This window comes from Falco rusticolus, chromosome 1, assembly GCF_015220075.1.
Source record: "Falco rusticolus isolate bFalRus1 chromosome 1, bFalRus1.pri, whole genome shotgun sequence".
Taxonomy (NCBI): Eukaryota; Metazoa; Chordata; class Aves; order Falconiformes; family Falconidae; genus Falco; species Falco rusticolus.
The window spans coordinates 91,683,053-91,688,292 of record NC_051187.1 but is presented as its reverse complement, the minus strand read 5'-3'; positions in this window follow the sequence as shown (position 1 = coordinate 91,688,292).

Here is a 5,240-nt window from a genome sequence, read left to right as displayed (position 1 = left end):
ACTTTTAAAAAGTGATTTAAATAATAATACTCATATCATCATTGAGCACCCTGTTGCCTTAACTGCTTTTGGTTTGTTTTTTTCTTTAAAAGCATTAAGTATCTAAGATGAAACGCTAGCAGCTTATCGTTTCCCAGTTCTTTGACCTATATGCAGGACAATGGCTTGAAAAATTTACCATTGTGATGCCTAAGATACAGGCTGTGGTAATGTTCAGCACGACAGTAGGAATTTGATCAAGGAAAGGCATGCAGGAAAGCTAGAATGCCTCTCTGAACAGGTATCCAGGACTGGATTCCTAAATCCCCTTGTCCGTAACTCGCTAGGCAGCTATTTCCTACCCCTCTTCACTAGTTTTTTTTTTTTTACTCCAAAACCTTTTTCTCAGTCATAGATGTTTCCAAAGTAGCAGAAAGCTCTCTCACTCTTGGCATTCCTTCTCTAATGCCAGCTAAAAGCAATCTAAAACCCAGTCATCACCTCTCTTACCTCCCATTTACTGTAACATCCTCCCACATGCTCTGACAAATCTTTTCACAAAAACTGCATACTTTCTAGGCATTCTTACAATTCAGGAAATTGCACCCTACAAGTTTCTAATTCCCTTTTTGAATGTCTCCAGTGACTTCCCTTTTCTACTTTATAAAGCAAAGTGATCTAGTCTTCACTTTTCGATCCTCCTTAAGCTACTAAACCAGGCCTTTTTATTCTGGTATACTGCTAAGGCATCAACTTCCAGTTCTATTCTGACATTACTACTAACTTCAATTGCGATTTCTCGTATTTTCAAAAAGCACATTATGCGTTCTCCTACCCTGCCTGCTATTTTTGAAAAGACAGGCAACCACAGGGCTGTTTGTTTTAATGGATTCCTCTAAATCTCACCATGGAAGTCTTGACATCTTGCACAACTCATATAGTATGAGTATGCTCTGATAATAGATTTTTTGTAACTATTTTCTTATACTCTGCTTTTAGGCATCCTGTGTTCTCTTATTTTCCCCTAGTACATGATATTTTTGTGCACGTACTGCTGGTGTCCTGGATGAGCAAAATAATCTAGCCACTGACCTAGCACAAGCTGATATGATGTTGTGCTGTAAAAATGCATTTTGGCAAATCTCAAGCCTGTTGTTCATTCAGTTTCTTGCCCTCTAAGTTAGTTTGACGTTTCTGGCAGCCAGTCTATCTGTCTTGAATTATTTTGTATACACAGCTAGGTATAATATCTGAAATAAAGCATAGCTGCATAACCTCATCTTCTTATGCAGTAATTGCTGTTTTTCTAACAGTGCATACAAAGAGATCACACAGAAATCACATTATGAAAAAAAATCCTGAACACAGAAGACTGTCTTGTATTTGCTGAACACTTAACTTTCTTACTAAGGAAGGTTGGGTCACACCACATTAACTATGTGACCTGAAATCTGTCTTTCAGCTACCCTACACAAAGCTAGGCATTTGGGGCATTTCTCTAGCTTTTTTTTCCTACTCATTCTTTCTCAGCAGAAGTTGGAGAAATACACTAAACTACATACCAAAGCATACGTGCTGCATAACTGTGTTTGGATGCTCTCCTAAATGCATTGCCTGATAATCCATTCACAGAGGTGATACAGTTTATTTAGGTTTCACAGTAACCTGAGTAACACCTTGCAGAATATGAAGAGATGATAACAAAAATGAGGCATGGGTTGCTTTTTGAAAAACTATTTTTGAACTAATAGGGTGACATATGTCTGAGAGAGATCATAGTCCTGTTTCCTTTTCAGAAACAGATTAAAACCATCTGGATCTCTTCATGCTTTGATGCCACTGTGGTCTATGCAGAACAGTGGAGCATAGGCTATGGGCCATGGAAAAGAATAAATGTAAGTAAATGGAGGGAAATGGAAGAGGAAGCACCACAGCCATAAAATGAAAGCAGAAAGACATTGTATCACTAGCCAAAAGATCTACTGGAAAACAGTAGATGAAATCACATTCTGCATACAAATAGCATGCAAATGTTAATATGTAGTCGGCATTGCACTGTTAGCAGGGGTGCGTATGAAAGTTTTACTCTGAACAGCCTCAGCATCTAAGGGTTTATTTAGTATAATGGTTATTTCTTAACTTTTAGCAGAATGTGCAGATTGCCTATATGGAATTACTTCTCTCTCAAAGCACCCAAATCAAACATGCGTGGACTCATTTAGTATCTTTTCATACCTTTGATTTTAGGTAGTAGTTTTTTGTCATATTTTTGACTCTAGCTAACATGTTGGATAACAATCCCCTAGGGTGAGTGTTAGTGCACCTTTCAGCGAAAAAAAATCATAAATATGATACGATTTGGTTTGACTCTACCATTGAATAATGCAACATCATTTTTAACTGTCTCACATTTTCTTAAATTAGTATATCAGCCTCTCTCACAGACAGAATAAGGTACCCAAAGCATATACTCAGTCTTCTGTAAGCTGACTACTTAGGAATATAGATCCTTTACAGTACGTTACTGCCTATTGTGACAGCTCTTCCAACTTTTTAAGTGAAGTCAGGTACTGGTTTTTCTTAAGGATAGATTATCTGAAAAGATAGACCCCCAAAACATTGAGAAGTGGAAGTCCTAACGCTTCTGTGAAAGCTTTAATGAAAATTGAAGGCAAGATTCAAAAACAGTCAATTTTGAATCACTAAGAAAAAATGTTTCATAACTACCCACCCAAGTGTCAGCAAGAAGACTGAGATGCTAACTCCGGATTTCTAACAAAGTAAATGTCTACAAAGACCTTTTTTATTATGGGCAACATTTTATCTTTTATGCGGTTGGTCATATTACAAGTCCAGGGTAGTAAAGGAAAATCTTGCAACAAATTTCTTCAGAGCACCTGTAGCGAGTTAGTAGCAAAGCCAGTGCGGATCGAAGTAGCAGAGCACACACACCCCTTACAGCCAAGCCATCTCTGCTGGCTCCAGGGGTAAATCACAGAACATTTCTATTACTTCCTCCTGGACCTGGAGGACTGACACATACTGTTCTAGTAGGAACACTGGCTCTAATTTCAAATATACTTCGCCAAAGTTATGGGTATTGACATGGAACCTTTCCTGCCATCTTGCAAGACTTGTCATTTAGGTGCTTGAATGGAATAATGGGAAGAGTCTATTCAGCCAACAAAACCAGAGTTAGAAACCCTGGGTTAGTTTATCACAATACTTTTAAACAATTTCAACCTATGATACCCAGGATTATATTCAACCAAGCTGATCTTTGGGACACAGACTTATAAGATTTGTTTTATGGAAACAGTGTGTGCACTCAGATCTTAAAGCATTCCAGCATCTCTGAAGAGTCCAGATTGTTCTTAACATTCATGCCAAGTTATCAACAGTTTAGAAAACAGTTGCCAAAGGTCATTCAAACTACAGCTGTTTGGAAATACAGAGGAGTTTATTGATCTTTTCCTTTGCATAACACTTTAAAACAATATTACTACATTTTGGAAATAAAGAAAGACCATGACAGATATTAATCACGGCTTGGCCGAAAGTTGGAGGGAGGGGGTGTTATGAGGGTTGGGTTGCGGGTGAAGGACTCCACTGCAATGCTATTGTTAGGTCTCTGCATGGTAATACTGTTCTCACAATGTGACTTTGACCTGGCAGCGCACTAGTCTCTCAAGAAATTAGGGAAGCTGGCTCAGCTGGTTGAGAAATAGCTCATTAGGCATGGGACTTTAGGTGGCACAAATTTCACAGCTCCAAAGCAATCTGGAGCCCTCCCAGAAGTACAGGTATCATACTCAGACAAATCACTAATCCCAGAGGCCAGCTCCAACTGCTTTTATGAAGTACTGTGAATCATGATCTTTAGGAAAACTAAATGGCTGCTATCCAATTTAGCAGCTGGATTATATTAGTTCACATTTTTAAGGACAAAGGTTATAATAACAAGATCTTGTGTTACTCAATTTACTCAATTAGGTAACATAGTTACCTTAATGGTTCTGTAACAGTTTGCTGGTGTTAGGAGCAATATAATTTGTTTCTTCTAGGTAATACAAAAGAAAGGAAGTCCGTACATGAAGGCAGCCTAGCAGAAAACCGACAGGGCAAGATAGGCACACTGTTGCTGAGAAGCAAGGAAAAATGACAACAGAAGTTAATGACAGAGATGAAGTCTGAGTCAGAGTACTTCAGGGCCTTGAAAACACAAGCAAAAAATTTAAACCTGGTATACTAGGCAAAAGAAAACAGAGAAGCCAAAAGACAAGCACGTGTGTTAAAACACACACGCACATACATGACGTACATACATTTATGGAGCTTAGAACTGGAACAACAGGGGTTTTCCCCACCTACCCAACACTCCACCACACTGTATTTCCAATGGGATAACATTTGTGATTCTTATAACAGACTAATGATCAAGAAAATCAATTTTGGCTTTTAGTCATTAAGGCTGCTCTTATTTCTACCGTATGGTGATATATATCTTAGTATCGATGAATTTTGGTTGCACATAATTCACATCATGTAGCAGAACTTGGCTTACGAGCTGTAAAAGTGGCTAAACATTTGTTTAAGATACAAGCTATGTTATCCACAGACCCAAAAATTTCTAGAAAGCACTTATCTTGATATGTCTAATATCCATAAAGTTTGACGGCTGGTTTTTCATACAGGTTCTACTGGATAAGGCAGAAGGAGAAGGCAGGTGGGGTATTTTGAAGTGTGAAAAAAAGGCCCCATGTTTGTTTTTTTCGAGGCTGAACTTTCTTTTCAGTTCCTCACCCTGCTGTTCGTGCAGCTCGGGCCAACCAAAACGCACACAGACTGAGGAGCTGCCAAGAGCCCTTATCAAAGCGTGTAGCCATTTCTCACGCGATTTATGGGGGCGCAAGGCTCTTCCCCGCTGCGAGGGGGCGAGCGCTGCCCCGGGACCCCCACCCCCCGCCCGGGGCCGCTCCTCGCTGGAGAGCCCGGAGGGCTGAGGGGATGGAGCCGGTCTCCTCTCCCGCCCTTGATCTCTGGGGTTCCTCCAGGCACCCGGGAGAGGGATTTAGTGACCTACTCCGCCCCTGCTCCCCCCGCCCAGGCAGCGCCGGGCGGCTGTCGGTCACACGAGAGGGGAGCGGGGCGGGGGGGAATGAGCCGCAGCAGCGGCAGGAGGAGGAGGAGGAGGGGAGGAGGGAGGGCAGGAGGGAGGGAGGGAGCGAGCGAGGGAGGGAAGGAGGGAGGGAGGGAGGAAA